This window comes from Drosophila willistoni, unplaced genomic scaffold (genome assembly GCF_018902025.1).
Source record: "Drosophila willistoni isolate 14030-0811.24 unplaced genomic scaffold, UCI_dwil_1.1 Seg74.1, whole genome shotgun sequence".
NCBI lineage: Eukaryota > Metazoa > Arthropoda > Insecta > Diptera > Drosophilidae > Drosophila > Drosophila willistoni.
The window spans coordinates 30,313-37,036 of NW_025814643.1; the positions used below are offsets into that span (position 1 = coordinate 30,313).

At 40.1% G+C, this 6,724-nt stretch overlaps 1 long non-coding RNA gene across 1 annotated transcript; it reads right to left on the bottom strand.

Annotated features, from left to right (window-relative positions):
• Nucleotides 1-1,063: 1,063 nt before the first annotated feature.
• On the bottom strand, nt 1,064-1,433 carry LOC124461917. Its single transcript, XR_006955312.1, has 2 exons — nt 1,156-1,433; nt 1,064-1,100 (listed from the first exon to the last, which is right to left on the bottom strand). It is a non-coding gene; the product is annotated as an uncharacterized LOC124461917 (long non-coding RNA).
• Between the last annotated feature and the right edge of the window lie 5,291 nt (nt 1,434-6,724).

A 6,724-nucleotide genomic window follows, 5' to 3' on the forward strand; every position in this document is an offset into this window, starting at 1 on the left:
TTCTCCTTAATGTTAGGAAACCAATACGCTTTCGAAATGGCATCCATTACTTTATCTCTGCCGATATGACCTAGTTCGTTATGATACTTGAAAAGGATTGACTCTTCCATTTCACTCGGTACACAAAACAACAACCTCCCGTCATTGGTTTTCCTGTAAATTATTCCGTTTCTCATTTCAAATAATTTACCCTCAGAAAATTCCAACTTTCTTTTTATTGTCTGCAACTTCTCGTCCCTGTTCTGGCATATAACAAGATTGTCTTCAAAACTATTTGTATCTACAACAAGTATGTTCGTACATCTACTAAGCGCATATACATGTTGCATCTGTTTACCTGCCCTGTGCACTACTTCATAATCATAATTCTGTAGCTCAAGAGCCCATCTCGCAATTCTTGGGTTTAATTCAATTCGATTGAGAGTGAGAGTCAGTGAATTACAATCTGTAAGTACTTTAAAATATCTTCCCTGCAAATACACTCTGAACCTGCGGACTGCATATACTATTGCCAAGGTCTCTAATTCGAAACTGTGGTACTTTGATTCTACATCAGACGTCCGTTTTGAGTAATAAAAAACAGGGTGCAGTTTTTTGTCTTCTTTCCTTTGCATTAACATTGCCCCAAAGCCTAACGCGCTCGCATCACAATGCAGCTCTACTTCGTCCTTGTGGTTATATATTGCCAACACCGGCGATTCTACTAATTTATCTTTGAGCAACGAAAAACAATCTAGCTCTTCCTTTCCAAATTTAAACACACTATCTTTCTTCAATAGGTCATAGAGTGGTTTTGCAATTAACGAAAAAATTTTTCGTAACCATTTTCAAGGCATTTAAGTCTAACTTAATATTACAAGCTTTCATAAAATCTCTTCCCAAAATTACTTCATGGCTCATAGACTCATTATCGACTACTATTAAATGAAAGAATACTTTTATTGAATTTTTGAAAACAAAACATTTGACTTTTCCATATGACAAAAGTGGACTCTTATTTAATCCATAATATTTATGATTAAGTGAAATTAAATGTATCTTTTCTGGTAAACATGAGATTTTAATAAGTGAAACATCACTGCCTGAGTCTATGAAGCATGCTGTAATCAAGTAAGGATTAGTTGGTGTTTTAAAATATATCTTAACAAATCTTACGTCGTCGCATCCTTTAGCCAGCTTCTCCTTATTAAGTGGACACTTAGCCACCCAATGATCCAAGGCACCGCATCCGAAACAGGACCCTGGCACTCTGTCGGGTTTCTTACAGTCCTTGCTCATGTGGCCCTTCGAGTTGCAGTTGTAGCAACGGAAACCTTCTTTGGAACGTCTGCCCGTAGCGGCCACCTTTGTAGTTTCTCTTGCTGCTCGCTGTACCGGTAGCTGAATGCCTGAAAATGCACGGCGTAATTCTGCAATGCATTTGAATCCTTGAATCTGCGCTTGAATGCGGAGTCCCTCCACAGGAATCCGTTCAATGGCTTTGTCTACTCGCTCCTCTTCGCTGATGCAGATAGCATCTGACAGCCTGGCCTTCTCATCGATGTAACTGACGAAACTCTCATTGGCGCTCCAAATTCGAGACTCGAATAAGCGCCTGCCATCTGCTTGAGACACAGTTTTCCCGAACGACTCGACGAGCTGCTCACAGATGTTGCCCACGGGTTCCAAAATGCGCGTACTATTGGCATGTAACCACTCATGAGCCCGTCCTTTAAGCTTGGAGACTAGAAGCATGTGCATTTGTACACCTTTGATTCCATATACACCGCTTATGTTTGTCAGCTGCGTGACCCATTTCTTTCCACACGAGTTCCCACTAAATTCCAACAACGCTTCTTTTGCTAATTGGAATTTTGCAGCCGACGAAAAACCGCTTTCCAACACCTCCTCCGAGCGTTGATTTACCAACACTGGTTCATGACGCTGGTTTTGCGCGCCAATCGGTTCTGCTGCCATCTCGTTTTCGCTGCCGCTGTCGTTGCTCGTCGGCACTGAATCGTGCGTTTCGTTTTCTGTCTGGCGTTGAGGCGCCACTATGTCGAACAATTGTGGACGCAGTAAATCGCACAATTTTTTTAGCAAGACATCAGTGTTGTTGTCTCCCTCTTTCTCATTTGTGGTCTCTGACAGTTGACGGTTACTTTCGTCTTCTGTACTTTCCAGACAGTCTCAGTTCCAATAGATATGGAACAAGCTCCTCGTCGATCCACTGGAACATCGTTTAAGCGCGCCACAAGCTCGGCCTTTGACCCTGTTGTAGGCAAGTCCAATAGCTCCAACCACTTCTTTAAAGTTGGCAAATTGTGAGCCTCAATGTTGATGTCCATTGCGTTAAAGTTCACCACTTCTGATATTGTGGGCGGTAGATAAATTAACCAATGCCAGAATATTTAGGAGATTCGGGTTTTAGTTTCTTTAGATTAATAATAGTTTATTAATTAATGGTTTTTATTATTATTTATTATGGTTATTATTTATTAGATATAATTAATGTTTCCTCGATATTTAACTTACACTCCTCAACGCTCAGCAACGACTGACCCACACGTCAGACCCGCTAAACTTTCCTCTCTCGGAGAGTCCATTAAAATACCGGGATCGAAGAGTAGCAAGAGAGCAAGTGTGACCGTCTCTCCTGCTACAATACATTGAAAAGTGGAGCATTCATTGTGTCAATGACAATAATCCACGAAATTTTTTCTCTTACACAACCTTTAACTTCTTACCTCCAAGGGAAAAGAGTTGATCTCTCTGCAGCTGTTTCGGCGGCTGATGATTTGGCTGTTTTGTTGAAAGAAATGAGGGAAAACGTTGCATCAAAGTTCAAAAAAGTATTCGCTGATGCTGAAAAATTAGCTGAATCAATAGGAGAAAAAATTGAAGTTCCCAGGATTGTTCAATGTCAAAAACATCGACAAAATTACCAGAACAGCTCGGCAGAAGAATATTATCGCCAATCAATATTCATACCATTCCTCGATCACTTCATATCTTCCTTATCTGACAGATTCGTCAAACACAAAAAGACATTGTCAATTATTGAAAATATCCTCCCTGAAAAATTGCTTAAAAAAGGAGTTGAAAATGGTATTGTTTCTGAAACTGTCGAAGTAATAATGGATCAATGGCCAACAGCTACTGAGGCAACTGTTTCCATAGTAATAAATGAAGTCCTATTGTGGAGACAACGTTGGATTGGGGCAGAAACTCATCCGAAGACATTCATCGACGCATTAAATCTTTGCAACGAAGGACTTTTTCCCAACGTTTCAAAATTTTTGAAGATAGGAGCAACGTTAGCTGTGACCATTGCTAGCAGCGAACGGAGCTTTTCAACTTTGAGGCGTTTAAAAAATTGGATAAGAAATTCAACTGGAGAAGATAGGCTGAACGGACTTGCTCTAATGAGTATTAACAGAGATATTGATATCACGGTGGAAGAAGTTATCGACAGATTCGCTCAAAAAAAGAGGAAAATCGATTTGTGATTTCGTATATTTATGTTTTTCAACAGTTTTTTATGCTCCAGAATTATCAATAAATTGATCAATACTTATTCAATACAATATGATTTCAACTGTTTTTTCCACAAACAATTATTTACATGTAAATATTGTTTAATTACTTATTAAAAACGTTAGTAGTATATTGTAGTATAAACTACAATGGAAAATCGTACGTCAAATTTTATCTTGAGATGCTCATATATATCATATATATAAAATTAAATTTTTATATTCTATACAGCATTTCAATATAAAACACCCTATACATTACACATTATCTAAGTGATTTCTCATATTTAGAATTTTGTTCAATATCTTTGATCCTAAAACATGTTAACCCCCCCAAAAAATTTTCTACGCCACTGGCGACAAAAATTAATAATTAAGCATTTTCGATCAAATAACAATCGGGGTCCCACAGACATAATCGAAACCCCAATTGTTGAAAAAATTGAGTCCCAAATTATAAACAAAATTGATACTCCAATATTTACAGCTGAGAAAAACCCCTCGCTATATCCCAATGTATCCGCCTGAGAACAGGCTATTTTCTTTAGGATGGGGGAGTCATATATCCAACTCCAATACCCAATAACATATAAATATTTCGCCCCCTAAAATTCATAACGTTAAAGTAAACATCCGTTTTTATAAACAATTGTCCCCCTCAAAACCAAAGCGTATGAACGCTAATCCATAAAATTAACATAAACAATTAAACACTTGAAATAATAATTGTCCCCTAACAACCAAAAGCGTGAGAACGCTAACTCAGCAATTAAAATCGGACCAATCAAATCATCAAAATATCAATCACGCCACCAAAGGGCTCCCAAATTTAGCTTATAAATATAACCATAAGACATTTTTGTAACCAGTTCTAAGTTTTCACAAAACATATCTTTTTTTTCCTTATTGGGAAAATTGGATATTTAATTATATATACTTAGGTACTATTGTTTATTTGAAAAAATTTGAAAAAAGAATATGAAATCAGAATTCTTAAAAAAAACAAGTGGATAAGAGAAGTGGCATGAATGAAAAATCAAATCAAAACGGATATGAAAATGTAATTAATTATTTTCAACCTCTCGTCAACCTTGCTTCAGATTTATAAACCTTTCTTTGCGAATTGAATAGAGAACTGAACCACAAAAAATAAAAAGGACTATGTAGAAGATCAAAGAACCGAGAATGCACAATTTACTTACACATTTATGTAAGACATAGGGATACTAGAAAGCTGGCAACACACCGTTCTACACTGTTTGTTGGGTAGTCTGACTCGGAAGCAAGTGTTCGTTGGGTAATCCGCTCTCAGTTGGTAGTCTCTCTCGTTGGTCGTCAACCGAAGTACGAAGTTGTCTCAAAAGTTGTGTAAAAAGTCGATTTAGAACTAGTACATGCATCATATATATTTACTCTGTATTTACATGAACCTATTAAATAACCATTATAATAAACATTAAATTAATCCAAACCTTACATTTGGGGGCTCGCCCGTGTCAAATACAGAGTGTAGCATGTTCTAGAATAACAACATTACAATGTATACAAATATATTGCATCAATTAGTAACAATATTTATGTGCGCAACATTCAAGTACATTTGCCTCTTAAGCAACATTACCACCCATTAGTGCATGGTGCTGGACAATTGCTGCGTCGGCAAATATAACACACGCGGCCACTCAGGCTCAATATGCAATATGATACATTCTCACTCTCTCGCTGCGGCGACATATATACAACATAGTCTTATGTAAACATTATACATTTATACATTTATACATTTATACATTTATACATTTATACATTTATACATTTATACATTTATACATTTATACATTTATACATTTATACATTTATACATTTATACATTTATACATTTATACATTTATACATTTATACATTTATACATTTATACATTTATACATTTATACATTTATACATTTATACATTTATACATTTATACATTTATACATTTATACATTTATACATTTATACATTTATACATTTATACATTTTGTTCGTGGGGGGGCGGAAGGATCCAAATGAAATACAAGGAGTTGGCGGGTGACAATTTCTTCAGTTTGTGGTGAGCGAGTGGTGAATTAAACGCACGAAAAACTTCGGTTAAATAAACGTAGGTTTTATTATTTATATAATATTCACAGGTAACCCGGCACACACGGAGATGGTTCGGGTTGAAAGTGATTAACAAATCGCAAATTAACAATTAAAGGAGATGAACGGGTGTTCGGGTGAAAATCTCGATTCGGAAAAATGGCGATGCCCATTAGAAAAACCCAGTCACCCCTCCTGGTGTGACCGTAGATGCCGAGGATCAAAAACCCTCCTCACTCTTCACTGCTCTTCGCCGCTCACTGCTGTTCACCCGGTGGCGTGAACATACCGCCCCCTTGCAACATGTTGCAATTGCCACCCTGGACATATAACGGACGGGGGACGGCAACGTTCTGGAGCGCCTAGATCCCACAGGAGCCGGAGACGACCCATCCGAACACGGTGCTCTGGGCTGCGGGAGTACCGCTATGACCGGGCACACAGCCTGGTTGGATGACCTCCGGATAGAGGTCTGCCCCGAGTACCACGGACACCGACGCCGGCCGATAGAAATAGGGGTCGGCCAGGATCAGGGTGGCGAATTTCTCCGAACCGGCGCCGCCACTTCCCGGATGGGAGTGCGGATGAGCAAGTCCTCTTCGACCCGGAATATAACGTTCCGTCGGAACGTCTCGTCGGACCTCGACTCGAGGACGGCCGTACAGGCTTGGTCGACCCCGACCTTGGTCACAGCTAACCCCAGGGACCGGGCAAAGGAGCGATTGATGCGGCTCTCAGCCGCACACGCATCGAGAAGGACGCGGGTCTCGAAGGATTTCGAGCCGTTGCCCAACCGGAGAACTGCGGTTGGCAGGACAGTCGTCGTCCTGGCGTGGAGCAGGGAGGATAAAGAGATTTCGGGTGCGCCTTCTGGGGAAGCGGAGCGGTCGGACGATGATCGGGAACAGGGTTGTAGCGGGGGTGCAGCACGCCGGAGGGGGGTGATTGGCTGCGCCGCCGGGCGGAGGCACGTGGTCTCGGCGTTTGGTCGGCCATGTGGAGCAGGGTGTGGTGCCTTTGCCCGCATCGTCGGCAACCATGGCGAGTCCGGCACGCGTCGGATGAATGCTCGTGTGCCAAGCAATTGGGAC